The sequence below is a fragment of the Macaca fascicularis genome, chromosome 4 (assembly GCF_037993035.2).
Source record: "Macaca fascicularis isolate 582-1 chromosome 4, T2T-MFA8v1.1".
NCBI classification, from domain to species: domain Eukaryota; kingdom Metazoa; phylum Chordata; class Mammalia; order Primates; family Cercopithecidae; genus Macaca; species Macaca fascicularis.
The window spans coordinates 129072158-129089465 of NC_088378.1; the positions used below are offsets into that span (position 1 = coordinate 129072158).

At 43.9% G+C, this 17308-nt stretch overlaps 1 protein-coding gene across 10 annotated transcripts in view; it reads left to right on the forward strand.

Moving 5' to 3' along the window:
• The first annotated feature begins 17015 nt into the window (after positions 1-17015).
• The window catches only part of TRERF1 (transcriptional regulating factor 1), a 228739-nt gene continuing 228446 nt past the window's right edge, over positions 17016-17308 (forward strand). For 5 of the 10 annotated variants that reach the window (XM_045390889.3, XM_074038056.1, XM_074038064.1 and 2 more), the window contains exon 1: positions 17016-17137. The gene's annotated coding sequence lies outside the window, so the exon portion shown is untranslated. Of the gene's footprint in view, positions 17223-17308 lie in introns of all 10 variants that reach the window. The other 5 variants (XM_045390892.3, XM_074038058.1, XM_065544035.2 and 2 more) reach the window with 2 other exon arrangements.

The window sequence follows — 17308 nt, forward strand, 5'->3', positions numbered from 1 at the left end:
TCTCAGCTCACTACAACCTCTGCCTCCCAGGTTCAAGTGATTCTCCTGCCTCAGCCTCCTGAGTAGCTGGGACTACAGGCACATGCCACCATGCCCAGCTAATTTTTTTTTGTATATCTTTATAAGTCGGGACAGGGTTTCACCATATTGGCCAGGTTGGTCTCGAACTCCTGACCTTGTGATCCACCCACCTCGGCTTCCCAAACTGCTGTGATTACAGGCATGAGCCACTGTGCCTGGCCTAATTTTTTAAATGAAAAATATAATAACTAAAGTAAAAAATGCACTGGAAGAGCTCAGTAGCAAAGAGTTCAGAGATGACTGAAGAAAGAGTTCAGGACCTTGAAGATGGGTCAATAGAAATTACTCAGTCTTAATGGGGAGAAAAAAAAATTGTTTTAATGAGAAGAGCCTAAGGGATCCATGGGACCACACCTAAATGTCTAACATACATAACAGAAGATATTCAAATAGTCCAAGAGAAATTAGGAAATGGGAAATAGAGAAACAAATACCAGGAAACAAATAGTAAAAATGGTAAATACAAGTTCAAATATGCCAAAAATTACATTAAATGCCAATGGTCTAAACAAACCAATTAAAAAATAGGGATTGTCCAAAATTTTTTTAAAATAAAGACCCAAAGATATGCTGTGTACAAGAAACCAATTTCAAATATAATATCATATGTAACTTAAAAGTAAAAGAATGTAAAAAGATATACAATGCCAACAAAAGTTGGAATGCCTCTGTTAACATTAAGAAAAGTAAACTTTAAGGCAAGAAAAATGAACAGGAATAAAAAGAGACATTATGTAATAGAAAATAAGTCAATTTCTCAAGAAGCCATAATAATCCTAAATGTATATGCACTAAACCACTGAGCTTTAAGATACATGAAGCAAAATCTGATAGGCAAATCCACAATTATAGTTGGAGATTTCAATACTCTTCTCTCATTAATAAATGAAACTAGACAGAAAATCAGCAAGAATATAGAAAAGATGAACAACATCACCAAACAACTGAATCTAATGTACATTTGTAAAATACTCCACAAAATACACTCCAGAATATACTCCTATGTGTATTTTGAATACACATAGAAACTTCACCAAGACAGACTATATCCTGGGCCATAGAACAAAGTTTAAAAGAATTGAAATTATATAATGTATGTTCTCCACTCATAATGGAGTTGAAGTAGAAATCAATAACAGAAAGATAACTGATAGATCACCACACCCTTGGAAATTAAACAACACATATCTCAATAACCTGTGGGTCAAAGAAAAAGTCCCAAGGGATATTAGAAAATATTTTTGACTCAGCAAAAGTGAAAACACTCACATAGAAATTTGTGGGATGAGGTTAAAGCAGTGCTGCTATGGTTTGAATGTATGTGTCTCTCCAAAATTCATACATTGGAGCTTAAACCCCAAGGTGACAGTATTGAGAGTTGGGGCCTTTGGGAGTTGATTAAGCCAAGAGGATGGGACTAGTGTCCTTATAAAAGGGATTGAAGAATTTTTTGCCCTTGTTGCTTTCCTCCATGAGGACACCGCAAGAAGGTGCCATCTTGGGAGCAGAGAGCAAGCCCTTACCAAACACCAAAGCTGCTGGTGCCCTGATCTTGGACTTCCCAGCCTCTAGAACTGTGAGAATACACATCTATTATTTATATATTATCTAGTCTGAGGTATTTTGTTATAGCAGCAGGCATGGACTAAGGAATTGGTACTATAACAAGTACCTGAAAATATGGAAGTGAAGTGGCTTTACAACTGGGTAATGGGTAGAGGCTTGAAGAACTTGGAGGTTCATGCTAGGAAAAGCCTGGATTGCCATGAACAGAGCATTAAGAGCAATTCTGGAGAGGGTGCAGAAGAGAACTGTAGGGAGAACCTAAATCTTAGACATTATCTAAGTGGTTGTAAATAGAATATTGGTAAACGGCAAATGGCAATTCCACTGAGGTCTCAGACAGAAATAAGTTATTGAGAACTGGCGGAAAGGCCATCCTTGATATAAAATGGCAAAAAACTTGGCTGAATTTTGTCCATGTCCTAGTGCTTTGTGGAAGGCAGAACTTACAAGTGATGACCTAGGATACTTGGCAGAAGAAATCCCTAAGCAAAGTGTTGAAGGGGTGGCATGGCTTCTTTTGTCTGCTTACAGCAAAATGTGAGAATAGAGGAACAAATTAAAGACAAAATTTAAAATGAGAAGAGAAGCAGAACTTAAAGAGTTGGAAAATTCTCAGCCTGGCCAGCTGAAGAATAAGAAAGCATGCTCCAGAGAGAACACCAAGAGTGTGGCCAAATGACCTTTGATAAGGGGATTAGTATGGGTAGAAGGAAGTCAGATGCTATTCTCAAGATAATGGAAGAATAAGCCAGGTATGGTGGCTCATGCCTATAATCCCAGCACTTTGGGAGGACAAGGCAGGTAGACAGCTTGAGCTCAGGAGTTCAAGACCAACTTGGACAACATGGTGAGACCTTGTCTCTACAATAAATATAAAAATTAGCCATGTGTGGTGGTGGCATGCACCTGTAGTTTCAGCTACTCAGGAGGCTAAGGTGGGAGGATCACTTGAGCTCAGGAGGTTGAGTCTACAGTGAGCCATGATCATGCCACTGCACTCCAGCCTGGGTGACAGAGCAAGACCCTGTCTCAAAAACAAACAAATGAACAAATGAAACAATAATGGAAGAAGGACTCTGAAAGCATTTTGGAGTCCATCAGGGCTGCCACTCCCATCACAGGCCCAGAGTGTCAGGACCTGGAGAGCAGAATGACTTCAAAGAAGAGGATCAGGGCACCCTTGGGAGCTTAGACTTGCTGCCCAGGGCCACTTTACATTTCTGTTCCAAGCATTCCAATGCAGTGTTCTTTAGTCACCACAGCTATGGCTCAAGCTAGCTACCTTGTTCCTCAAGGTATTTTGTTAAAGCAGCAGGAACAGACTAAGACAAGCATTTAATGGAAAGTTTGTACCATTAAAATGTTTACATTAAGAGAAAAGAAAGGTCTAGGCCGGGCATGGTGGCTCACACCTGTGATCCCAGCACTTCGGGAGGCTGAGGTGGGTGTATTGCTTGAGATCAGGAGTTCAAGACTCAGCCTGGCCAACACAGTGAAACCCCGTGTCTACTAAAAACACAAAAATCAGAAGAGTGTGGTGGCTCATGCCTGTAATTGCAGCTACTTGGGAGGATGAGGTGGAAGAATCACTGGAACTTGGGAGGCTGAGATCGCAGGGAGCTGAGATCAAGTTACTGCACTCCAGCCTGGGCGACAGAGTGAAATTCTGTCAAGGAAGGAAGGAAAGGAAGGAAGGAAGGAAGGAAGGAAGGAAGGAAGGAAGGAAGGAAGGAAGGAAGGACAGACAGACTAACAAAAAGAAGAGCAAAATAAAACCCAATGCAAGCAGAAGGAAGGAAATAATAAAGAGGAGAAATCAATAACATTGATCACAGAAAAACAATAGAGAATATCAATAAAATAAAAAGATCTCCAAGCTCAGATAGGTTCACTGGTGAATTTCCATGAAACTTTTAATCAACAAATAGCACCAGTTCTACACAAGCTTTTGCAGAAAATAGAAGAGAAATGAACACTTCCCAGTTCATATTATGAGGCTAGACAAAGACAGTCCAGGAAAACTATAGACCAATATCCCTCGTGAACAGTACACAAAAATTTTCATGAAAAATTAGGAAATTGAATCCAGCAATATATAAAAAGAATAACATTTGGCCAGGTGCAGTGGCTCACACCTGTAATTCCAGCACTGTAGGAGGGTGAGGTGGGTAGATCACAAGATCAGGAGTTCGAGACCAGCCTGAACAACATGGTAAAACCCTGTCTCTACTAAAAATACAAAAATTAGCCAGGCATGATGGTGTGTGTCTGTAATTCCAGCTACTCAGGAGACTGAGGCAGGAGAATCGCTTGAACCCAGGAGGCAGAGGTTTCAGTGAGCCGAGACTGCGCTACTGCACTCTAACCTGGGCAACAGAGTGAGACTCCATCTCAAAAAAAGAAAAGAAAAAAAAAAAAAACATTTCATGACCACGTGGGGTTTATCCTAGATCCTAGGAATGCAAGGCTGGTTCCATATTCAAAAATCAATTATTATAATTCACCATATTAAAAAACCAGAGAGTAAAAATGACAAGAGCATATTAAACAATGCAAAAAGAAAGCATTTCAAAAAACCCAGCATCCCTTAATGGTAAAAACCCTCAGCAATCTAGAAATAAAAAAGAATTTCCTTTATTTGATAATTTACAAAATACCAAAGTGAACATCATACTTAATGGTAAAAGACTGAATAATTTCCCCTAGGATAGAAAACAAGGCAGGGATATTCACTTTCACCTCTCCTATTCGATATGGTACTGGAAGTCCTAGCCAGTACAGTAAGGCAGAGAAAAAAAGTAAAAGGCATACAGATTAGAAAGAAAAATACTGTTCCTATTTGCAAGTGATATGATTTTCTATGTAGAAAATCCCAAGGAATATTCAAAGAAACTCCTACCCTAATTAATGAATTTATTACAGTCCCAGTATATAAAGTCAACTCAAAAAACATCTATCATGCTTCTGTATACTTTATTTTAAAATTTGGAAACTAATATTTTAAAAAATACTAATTAAAGTTTTAAAATGAGAAATACTTAGGTATAAATCTAACAAAACTTGTGCAGGATATCTGTATGCTGACAACTATGAACATTGATGAAAGAAACCAAAGAAGACATAATAAATGAGAGACGTACTGTGGGTTGGAAGATTTAATTTAGTTAAAATGTCAAATTCTACTCACATTAATCTATAGATTTAATGCAATTCCAATAAAAATTCCAATAGGACTTTTGTAAGTATATGCAAGCTGATTCTAAAAATTATTTGGAAAGGCAAAGGGTTCAAAAGAGCCAAAACAATTTTTAAAAAGAAGAATAAAGCAGGAAGAATCAGTCTACCCGATTTTAAGACTTGCTGTAAAGTAACAGTAATCTGGATAGTGTGCTATTGGCAGAGAATAGATGCACAGGCCAATTAATAAGGATAAAATGTCCAGAAATGAAGTCACAAATGTGGATTGCTGAAAAAGGTGCAAAGGCAATTAAATAGAAAAGTGACAATCTTTTAAACATGTGGTATTGGAACAACTGAACATCTGTATACAAAAATATTCCACAAAAAAAATTAAAAACAGGCTGGGAACAGTGACTTGCACTCATAATCCCAGCACTTAGGGAGGCTGAGGTGGGAGGAATGCTCAAGCCATGAGTTCGAGACCAGCCTGGGCAACATAGAGAGAGCTCATCTCTACTAAAAAAATAAAAGGAATTAGCCAGGAGTGGTAGTGCATGCCTGTAGTCCCAGCTACTTGGGAGGCTGAAGTGGGAGGATGACTTGAACCTGGGAGGTCAAGGCTGCAGTGAGCCGAGATTGTGCCAGTGCACTCCAGCCTGGGTGACAGAATAAGACCCTGTCTCAAAAACAAACAAATGAACACATAACAACAACAACAACAACAAAATTAAAAACAAAAAAATTTCATCTCAATCTCACACCTTATATAAAAATTAACTCAAAAATGCATCATAGATGTAAAAATAAAATGTAAAACTATACAGCTTTTAGAAGAAAACAGTAGAAATGTGCATGATTTGGGATTAGGGAGTGTTCTTAGAGCTAACATCAAAAGTACAACCCACAAAATGGGAAAGTAATAAATTGGATTTTATTAAAATTAAAAGCTTTGGCTTTGTGAAAGATACTGTTAAGAGAATGAAACTGTAGACTAAGGGAAAATATTTGCCAACTGCATATGCAAAGGAGTTGTATCTAGAAAAACCCCTCAAAACTCAATAGCAGGAAAACAACCAAATTAAAAATCAGGAAAACATCTTGTTAGTTTAATACCTCTCCTCTCCTCTCCTCTCCTCTCCTCTACTCTCCTCTACTCTCCTCTCCTCTCCTCTCCTCTCCTCTCCCCTCCCCTCCCCTCCCCTCCCCTCTCCTCTCCTCCCCCCTCCCCTCCCCTTCCCCCTCCCTCTCTTTCTTTCTTTTTCTTTCCTCCTTCCTTCCTTTTCTTTCTTTCTTTCTTTCTTTCTTTTTCTTTCTTTCTTTCTTTCTTTCTTTTTCTTTCTTTCTTTTTTTCCTTTCTTTCTCTCTCTCTTTCTTTTTTTCCTTCCTTCCTTCCTTCCTTCCTTCCTTCCTTCCTTCCTTCCTTCCTTCCTTCCTTCCTTCTTTCTCTCTCTCTTTCTCTTTCTTCTTTCTCCCTTTCTCTCTTTCTGTCTGTCTTTTATTTTTTTTTTTTCGAGGCGGAGTCTCACTCTGTCGCCCAGGCTGGAGTACAGTGGCACGATCTCGGCTCACTGCAACCTCCGCCTCCCGGGTTCAAGAGATTCTCCTGCCTCAACCTCCAGGTAGCTGGGATTATAGCCGCCCACCACCATGCCCGACTAATTTTTGTATTTTTTTAGTAGAGATGGGGTTTCACCATGTTGGCCAGGCTGGTCTTGAACTCCTGACCTCAAGTGATCCGCTGCGCCGGGCCTAGTTGAATTCCTTTTTTTTTTTTTGAGATGGAGTCTCGCTCTGTCACTCAGGCTGGAGTGGTGCAATCTCGGCTCCCTGCAATCTCCGCTTCCCGGGTTCACACCATTCTCCTGCCTCAGCCTCCCGAGTAGCTGGGACTACAGGCACCTGCCATCAAGCCCAGCTAATTTTTTTGTATTTTTAGTAGAGATGGGGTTTCACCGTATTAGCCAGGATGGTCTCGATCTCCTGACCTCGTGATCTGCCTGCCTTGGCCTCCCAAAGTGCTGGGATGACAGGTGTGAGTCATTGTGCCCAGCCTACTTTAATTCTTATAATCCTTAAAGCAAGGATTTTACATCTTGATATTAAACATCATGATAGAAAGCCAATGACCAATGACTTTGTTTCCAGTGCCTTTGTAAAAAATAGTACTTTAAAGATAATTTATGTCAGTGTACACGGGATATACAAGTAATTGAGATTTTAAATTTTACTCTGTTTAATATTATGGGAAACTTATAAGCTAGATATTTTATTCACTTTGGTTTAATGCAAGTGATTAGCTCTTTCAGAAAGTTTTCTGTGACTTTTTTTTGTTTTTTTTTTTTTTTGAGACCAAGTGTGGAGTTCAAGACCAGCCTGGCCAACATATTGATACCCTGTCTCTGCTAAAAATACAGAAATTAGCCAGACATGATGGTGGTGGGTGCCTGTATTCCCAGCTACTTGGGAGGCTGAGGCAGGAGAATCACTTGAACCTGGGAGGCAGAGATTGCAGTGAGCCAAGATCATGCCATTGCACTGCAGCCTGGGGAATAACAACAACAACAACTACTACTACTACTATATATATATATATCCTGAATAGGTAAATCTAGAGACAGAGGCAGATTAGTGGTTGCCAGGGGCTGAGAAGAAGAAATGAGGATTAACTGCTTTATGTGTAAAGGTTTCCTTTTAGGATGATACAAATATTTTGGAACTAGATAGAGGTGACGGCTACACAGGATTGTGAATGTACAAAATGCCACTTAATCATACACTTTAAAATGGCTAAGTTTGTGTTCTGTATACTTTACCTCAATCTGAAAAAAAAGGTTGTGTCTCTGGAATCTTGTTTACGTTTGTAGAAAAATCTTTATTTTTCGGGCAAATTATAAAGAGTCAATCTAGCTGTGCCCATTTCTGAGTTAGGAACTATGAGTGGAATCCAAATGAATCAGTGCTATGCTGTTTTTTGAAAGTGAACTGGATAGCCTAATAATGTGCTGAGGAATTGAGTGGTCAGAATGGTTACAAGTTAGCATAATGTATTCCCATTACACCACCTTTTCAATGCTCTTCATACATAAAAGGTACCAATAAATATATAATTAAACCAAAATCCTCTTTGTTGAAATATATTCTATTCAGCTGCTGTTGCCCAAGTGGCTCTTGCAAGTCTTGGGATGCTGTGCCTGTGAAAGCATTTTTTTATTGTGATGGTGGCCTCAGGGTGAGAGAAGTGAGGATCAAGGGGAGTGGGGTATTTGCAAAATGTGGCTCTGGGGCCTGGAATGTTTACAAAAATTTTGAAATCCCAGCCTTCTCTTTTCATTAGTGATGACTCTTTCGAACACCCAAGCCTCTTTTCTTGAAATTCTTAATCTTGTTTTTCCTTTAAAAATGTGTAAAATCCCATGCATGATACACGCCAAACGACTGTCCTTTATCATTACAATGTACAGTTCTTCACTGAAATTTGTGATATTTGTATTTTATTTACTCTTAACCATGATCCTGAAATTTTTTTTTTTTTTTTTTTTTTTTTTTTGAGACGGAGTCTCGCTCTGTCGCCCAGGCTGGAGTGCAGTGGCGCGATCTCGGCTCACTGCAAGCTCCGCCTCCCGGGTTCCCGCCATTCTCCTGCCTCAGCCTCCTGAGTAGCTGGGACTACAGGCGCCCGCCACCGCGCCCGGCTAATTTTTTGTATTTTTAGTAGAGACGGGGTTTCACCGTGGTCTCGATCTCCTGACCTTGTGATCCGCCCGCCTCGGCCTCCCAAAGTGCTGGGATTACAGGCGTGAGCCACCGCGCCCGGCCGATCCTGAAATTTTTAGGTACAAATTCTGGGCTGGATCTTCTCTGATTGCTCTTTACAGACCTACTTGCTACCTTTCTCTACTGTACTCTATGCTCTGGAAGGCTGACCTCCATCGATTGCATCAATGGGCTCCCATACCCTCTGGCTTCCTGTTAGGTTCAGCTGTGGGAGGCACAAATGGGAGATCAGAGGGTAGGAAGAGAAATAATTTGGGATATGTATTTACCCACCTCCCTCTCTGCAGGCTATGAATTGGCTGCGGTTGTGTTCTTCTACTGAAGACCACAGCTCCGTTTAGGTGGGCCTCTCTTATAGCTATACCTGTGGCCACAACTTCAGCAATCGCTCTCACTCCATTGCAGATATTTTTTTTCTTGCCGTTTCTGAACTAGGAGTGGTAAAGGCTCCATAATTGTTTTGGTCCTTTGGTGCTATACCACCTCTTGCTGGCTTCCAGTAATACTGCACACACGTAATTTGTGGGGCCAGTGCAATGCAGGGTCCTTTACTGAAAAATTACAAAGGTCGGGCAGAGTGGTTCACGCTTGTAATCCCAGCACTTCAGGATGCCGAGGCAGGAGGATTGCTTGAGGCCAGGAGCTTAAGACCAGCCAGGGCAAAATAGCCAGACTCTTCCATTTCTATATACATGTTTAAAATTCCAAAGAATTTCAAGATGGGGATTGCAAAGCATTAAACTAGTGTGTGGCCCCTCTAAAGTCTGAGGTCCAATTGCACAGGTTGCTCACCCATGGAGCTTGGCCCTGCCTGCACTGTATTGTAAATACTACTTACCTTAAATGATCTGCAGTTATCTATTGAGAATACCGCCTGTTTCCTGCCAGAATTATTTCGATACAAGGTCGCATGTGTTCTCTCTCCCACTTAAAAAGAATTGTGGCTCCATTAGGGAATCTGGAAAACTAGCTGTAATCTATACTCACTGTGCAATTTAAAACTTTAGTAGATTTGCATCTGCAGTAGGAAATTAACTAATTCTCTTTTTTCCTCACCCTCACAGCTAACAAAGCCACTCATTTGGGACTAGCTTGAAGCTGGGAACTATTGTGGGCCACCATAGCCCTTGCATCCACCTACTATTGCCATAGCTGAAATGTGTGACTCCCAAGCACGCCTCCTGGGCAGGTGCAGGAAGTTTTAGAGTTACCCAAACCAGTTGATCACTTTCAGTTTTTGTATTGGATACAGAATCTACTAAATAGCTTAATTTAAAAAAAAATGGCTTAAACTGAGAACCTTCTCATATCCTGGAACCTATTTTTCTCTCTGGCTAGAAACTTACCCTAGATAGCAATCTCTTAGTATTACTAAACAAATATCAGTTAGGCCTCTGGTCTTGAGTAAGGCCAGCTCTCTCAATACCATCCTTAACAGAATTGAGGGTTGAAGTAATTACAATAAATTATGCTGCTTTGTTGGTTTCAAATGGGAGTTCCGTAAACCCTCCTGTGCCTCCATTTTCTGTTTTTGTTTTCATTGTTTTGGTTGCTGCAGATTCAAGGATGGCAAAGAAACAAGGGTTTGAGAAACACCCTACAACCCTATTGTTCCATTGCTTTCATTTGCCACTGAAAGTGAACGACTCACCTACCTCTGGATCACTGGGACTGCTTCAACAACTGCATGAATTATATCCATCACTCATCCCTAAAGCACACACTTGATTTGTGCTATCCCCTTTGGTCCTGTTGCCTCTCTGAGCCTTCATTCTGCAGCAGTGGGTAGAAAGGCAACAGAGGTGGTATTTCTCCCTCCTTGCTCTTGTCTATTTTTCCATGCCTGCAGTTTGTCCAGTTTTTAAGAAGCTCTCCCAAAGCTCCACCTTTAATATAAAGGGAAATATTTTATAGAAGGGTTCACTTATTTGAAGAGTTACAAAATATGTTGTCTTATCTTTTCCCCAAAATGTACACTTTCTCTTAAAGAGGACAAACTTTCATTTCAAAACGAGGTCATATGTAAAAATCATTCCAGCTGCTTAAATCCAGAGCATGGAAAAATTACTCCAAAAACAATACACAAGTGCTCACTGGGCCTAAAACGTTTCGTTTGATTATGAACTGGATACATTTCCATTCAGCTCTGATTTGTTCCTGAGATAGGCAAATAACAAGTGTAGCCTCAGAAATGATCATTCTCTTGGGAAAGCCAGCAGCATTGTGGATAGTCTAGACAACTGGAAGGAGCCAGAGAGGTCTAGCATCCAAACTGCAAACGAGGGAAGTCAGTCACAGTTCTGGACTGGGTGGTAGAACTGTAAGCAGAGTTGAGAATTTCACCCAGTGCATCTGATTCCAAGTCCATGCATTCTTGAGGCGTCTCTGCAGTGATGCACATTTTCAGGGAAAACCAGCCTCTAACTTTAATTTGCCTGTTCCTGTCACCCAGTCCTTCTGCCATTTATCTTCCTATATGCTGTCCTCTGTGGGATTAAATGAGTCCTTAACAATTACCTGTCTACCTTGCTCTTTTCAGGGCTCAGGTCTGACTTACATGCTACCCTGAATGGCTCATGGTGACAAAAAATGCCATTTCTGGATGCCTATTATGTACTAACACTGTGTTTTGTTAATTTAAAAAATGTTAGGCTGGGTGCAGTAACTCATGCCTATAATCCCAGCACTTTGAGAGGCTGAGGTGGGAGGATCGCTTGAGCCCAGGACTTTAAGACCAGTGTGGGCAAAATCGTAAAACCCGTCTCTACAAAAAAGAAAAATTTAGCCAGGCACGGTGGTGCACAACTGTAGTCCCAGCTACTTGGGAGGCAGATGTGCAAGGATCACCTGAGTCTGGGAGTTCGAGGCCGCAGTGAGCTGTGATCGTGCCACTGCACTGCAGCCTGGGTGAAAGAGCAAGAGCATACCTATATTTCAAAAATATATGTATGTAATTATTTATAACAATAATAATTCAACAAGCCTCATAATTTTTAATTTTAATGCTTAAAAGGGTTATATTTATTTTACTTTGAAATTTATTTCATTATTTTTCAACCTGATCATCTCAGACAATAAATTTATTTCAAATGTATTCGAAACATGTCAAATATTCAACAGCAGTAGGGAAACTAGTATGAAAAGTTCCATATGGGAAACAGAATAATGAATAACTTCAACAATTTTCCATATTTTACTAACCTTGTTTTATTTATTTAGTGTTTTGGTGGGGAGGGGATGGAGTATTGGAAAGCAAATCCCAGATATATTTTCACTCAAAATGCCTCATTATGTATCTGTAATAGATAAGAACTTAAAAAAACTGCAATGCCATTATGTCTGAAAAAATGATTAATTTCTTAATATCTGATAGTAAGTCATTTTGTCTCAAAAATGTCTTTTAAAAAAATCTAATTTATTTATTCAAATCAAATCCACACAATATCTAAATATTGTATTTATTTGTTACTAACATTTTAGAATGTTATTTATTTTAGAAGTCATTTATTTACATGCATTTAACCTTCATATTAAACCAATGCAGAAGGTATGGTCCCAGCTCAGAGAGGTTAAGAAACCTTACAGAAGTCTCATTGCTGGCAGGCACCGGACACATAATTTGAATTAAATCTGCTTAACTCCAAAGCCTCCATGCCACTCCTTCTGATGTGGGCTACCAGAATTTTTCCTGTGTTGCAGAGAGGCAAAAAGGCCACTATTTAAGAGACAGGGTCTGGGTGTGGCGGCTCACGGGTGTAATCCCAGCACTTTTTGAGGCCAAGGCAGGCAGATCGCTTGAGTCCAGGAGTTTGAAACCAGTCTGGGCAAGATGGTGGAACCTCATTTCTACAAAAAAATACAAAAATTAGCTGGGGGTAGTGGTGCACACTTGTAGTCCCAGCTACTGGGGAGGCTGAGGTGGAAGGATCACTTGAGCCTGAGAGGTTGAGGCCGCGGTGAGCTGACTGCTAACCCTGATTGCCTTCCTAGATTGTGCCACTGCATGCCATCTTGGGTGACAAGAGTGAGACCCTGTTTAGAAAAAAAAAGGAAAGAAAAAAATAAAAAAGGATAGGGTTTAGGTTCAGGTTGGCCTGGATGCAAATTGGTGCAAATTACACAATCTCTCTGAACTTTCATTTCTGTCTGCATCTGTAAATAAGGATAATGATGAAGATTCGGGGCAGATTAAATAAGAATATGCATGTCTAGTATTCAGCACAGTGCGTGGCACATGGAAAGCACTTGATAAATGTTAGCAATTAATGTAGAGGAGGAGAAAGAACCACAAAGTATTTCATCATTTGCTTTTGTTAGTAGCTCAAGGAAATGGTGGCTCATCATTGTTAATAGAGCCTGCTCAGGATTGAGGCTGAAGAGGGGAAGGGTGGGAGTGGGGATAGGATAGGGGAGTGGCTCTACCTGGATTGGAGAAAGGAGTCCTAGACATAAAGATTTAAATTGGTGTCCAGGGAGTTCTCACGAGGCCTCGGCTGGAAAACAGTTAAACGTGTCTTCTGACCACTAACCCAGGTTTCCTCCAGAGAAGGAAAACCAAGTGGGTGGCAGACAGGGTGGGAGGGAGACTTCTTGCTGTTTATTTGAATTTGGAACCATGTGAATGCATTCAACCTATTCCAAAAGAATAAATTACATTTAAAAATGATCTTTTGCTATGGGGATAAGTGCTGAGAATGGTAAGACTAGGATCTAATGATAGTAATAATAATAATAGTAATTCCATTATACTTTGTGCAGCCCTAGGAGGGCTTCAGTCATGCAGGACAGGTTTTGAACTAAGATTGGGACTTTTTCAGCCTGACTCTGATTTCAAAGATCCAAGCTAATATTTTAATTTCAGTCACCATCCTTCTGACCCTGTTTTTAGAAACAGTACAGACCCAGTGCTCATGGACTTGGTTTATTCAACCTGTGGATTGGCTTCAAGAGTATGCATTGTTGGAAGTCAAGTCTATTGGTAAAATCAGGGATGCATTGTCTGTGCATCTGCCGGTGCTTTCCCAGTCCTTTAGGTGCTCTCTCTCTCCCCCCATATATCTATCTATCTATCTATCTATCTATCTATCTATCTATCTATCTATGTATCTATCTATCTATAATTTTATTTTTTGAGACAGAGTCTTGCTCTGTTACCCAGGCTGGAGTGCAGTGGGGCAATCTGATCACTGCAGCCTCAACCCCATCATCCTCCTGTCTTAGCCTTCTCAGTAGCTGGGACCACAGGCATGCACCACCATGCCTGGCTAATTTTTTATTTTTTAATAATAAACGTGGAGAGGGTCTCTCCACGATGCTCAGGCTGGTCTCAAACTCCTCAGCTCAAGTGATCTGCCTGCCTCATCCGCCCTAAGTGCTGGGATTACAGGTGTGAGCCACTCTGCATGGCCCCACAGATTTTTTTTTTTTTTTTTTAATGCTTCAATCAGCTAAGACTCTGGGACTCTGGCGATCTGTTTTTCCAGAGTCCTTTGGAAGGTGGGGGGAGGGTACACAACCCTATTCACAAATATTAGTAACTTGCTTTAAACTCTGTTCTAAGGCCTTACATAAAATAACTAATTTAAACCTCACAATAACACTATACTGAAGATATGAATACTGTCATTCCCATTTTACAGGCAAAGAAACTGAACCAAGTGGTTAAGTAATTTGCCTAAGGTCAGAGCCTGCAGAGCTAACCATCTGGCATTACTATCCCTCTGCTGGCAATGAACAGAGTGGGCCAAGAGTGTAGGGTGTAAGGGGTCCTTTGAAGATGACAAAAACGTCCTTGGCTATGTAGCCGCAAATTCCAAATCCCTCCTTCTCTGCAGCTTCCGGCTTAGGAGCTGGAAAGACAGGCTGTGAATTTCCACATTGACCTGGGGCAACTAACTTACTCTCCCGAATAGGTTCCTTATCTGCCTCGGGGAGGAGTTTTAGATTAAAAGGGTGTGTGTGTGTGTGCTGGGTGTGGGAGGTGGAGGGGCCGAGTTTTCTGGGCGGTGCGATTTTCCCAGGTCTCGTTTTGAGGTTTTGTCCTAGCCAGCTCCCGCTCAGGTCCCCGGGCGGTGATGGTGGTCAAGCTTAGCTTGGCTGGTCCTTCTCCGCTTGGAAAAAGGCCGCCACTGGGGCCATCTCCGGCCACAGCGCTGCAGCCAGGAGACCTATCGTAGGTCTTTTCCCCTGAGGTAGTTAGAGACCTGGGTGTACCCTCAGGAAGGCATCTTGAAGTTACTGACAGTTGAGTCAAATCTTGAAGGTCCAGCAGGAGTTAGTAAGAACAGGTGGAAGGGGAAAGGTTAGGCTCCCCTTCCTCCACCCCTCGAACAAAGAAAGCTCGACGGGGCTTACAACATCCGAGGAAGAGCTGGCCGGGTGAAGAGGTCTGTAGAGGCGAAATCACAACTTGGCTTTATTCTAAGGGCAATGGAGTAGGGTTTTGAAGGCTTTAAAAGAATGTCAATAGGAGTTTTAGGAAGACCCCCTCTAGTCGCTTGGGAGGAATGGGTCGGAGGGGGACAGGAAGCTATCGCAGAAAGCAGCCCACTTGGAAGATGACCGAGGACTGAGGAAAGAGGGCGGGGGACGTCGAGCATCTGAAGTCTTTCCCAGTCGCCGCCAACACTGTGCGCTGTCCCTCAGCTTTGCTTATGTGGAAGGGCTCCATAAAGGGCTGGGCACGCGCCAAACGCTCATTAAGCGAAATAGCCCAGGTCCCCTCCTTTTTCAGGGACTCTCTGGTCCACGTGCCCCAGAATTGGTAGGGTAGGCGGGAGGACTTTCCACTGCTGAAGATGGAGAACCGTTACCCCTCAAAAAACACAAAAACCTCGGGTGCTTTTGGCAGCAGTCTCCTCCGCCCATGACCTCATGCTTTAAGCTCCCATATAGCCTCCCTCCGCCCAATCCACACCCAGCGCCCGGGTGGGGGTGGGGTGGGGGACACTGGCGAAGGTCTGGGTTGCGGGAGGTCATTCTTCTTGCGCGAGATTTTGGGGGAAGGGGCGCAACGATTTCCCCCATGGAAAAAAAAAATGGATGGTGTAACTTTCTGTAGTGCAAAAAATACTGTCTTGCCCTCGAGACAGATGCCTCGAACCCGGCTCGAGGTGGTCTGTTTAGCTGAACTACCTTTGGCTCACGTTTCCACTGACCAGGAAAGAAGCTTCGAAATGCAGGGATATCAGGCCAGGTTCCCTGGCACCTGGGCCGACCACTGCCACGCCTTCGCGGGACCTGGGGGCAGTCCTGCTGTTGCCCTCCACCCCCCGCCCGCACCGCCAAGGTTTGAACCTTTGGCTCGCCTTTCAGCCCGCGCCCTGCCCCCTGCTCGCAGCTGCTCCCGGTTTGGGTGCAGCGGTTTCCCCCGCAGAGGAGGAGGAGGCAAGAGCGACGGAGCGACTCCGGGCTCGGGTTTCCGCACCAATGCCGAGCAGCCCCGGGCGGCCCCCGGCGGCCTTCCCTCCTCCCCGGCACCACGTTCCACAGTCATGGCGCGCGAGGAGGGGCGAGCGCGCGCGGCGGCTGCACCCGCGCCCCCTCTCCTCCCCTCCCCTCCGCCGCCCGGCCCCTCTCCTAGGCAACCTCCCTCCCTGGCCTGCTGCGCCCGCCGCGGCGATGGAGACCCCTCCCCAGAGAGCTGCTCTTCCAGCGCGGTCTACTGCACCCCTTCCCCGCCCCCATCGGGGCGGAGGGATGGAGACGCGCGCTTCGCGAACCTCCAGCCCCTTCTCCGGAGCCCCAGCCCTCTCCCAGCCCCACCGAGGCCAGGGTGCAGTGGGGGTGGGCGCGGACCGTCTCCTCGCAGCCCGCCTCGACCTCGGCATCTTTGCAGACCCTTAGAAAAATAAACAAACCCCCTCCCAAACCCCAGTCGTTTGCTTGCAAAGCGCGTTACAATAACCGGGACGGCTACGCAGGAAGCAATCCTGCACTGGTCTGGGTTTAAGGCGGCAGCTTCCCGGCCACGCTGCCTTCTCCCCGGCCTCGATTTTCCGGCCACGCCGGAGAGTCCGCTGCACCTCGGGGCTGACAGGTCCCGCTCGCGCAGGGCCGCAACTGGGCCCGTGTCCCCCGTCCCATCCTCGTCCAGAGACTCGCCAGCCTACAAAAGGTGCAACCTCACGCACACGCAAAGCGCACAAATAAAGTCAGCAGCGCACCGCCGCGAAGGCTGCGAACAATGCGCCGGGCTGCCCGCGCCCGCCGGAGCGCTGCGCCCCGGGGGAAAGGGGACGCGGGCGGGGGCCGCGGCGGAGGACCAGCCGGCCGCGGCGCTGGACACCTTACTTCCTGCTTCCCCGCCCGCGGCCAGACCCAGCTCTGCGGAGGGATATCTCTCCCCTCCTCGGTCCCTCTCCCTCCCTTCCCCCGCCCTCCCCCCTTTTTGCTCCTGCTCCCCCCCCCACCCCGCCTTTCTCCTTTTGCAAGAAAATAATTTGACAGTCGATTTGCTGACAGGGGAGGAATTTGCATCCTGGATTTAAAAAAAAAAAAAAAAAGGCCGAGAGGAGCTTGGGAACGGTTGCTAGGGGTGGGTAATGGGTGAAAAAAGGGGGGTACCGGGGAGCGGATAAGGAGGGTTAAGGGAGGGGGCGAGGATGGGGAGCAATGCAAAGGTAAGGCCAGGTTACCGCGGCTCGGCCCCGAGTGGGCTGCGGCCGGGGGAGGGGCGAGAGATACATATGTATTTCTGTCTCCCCAG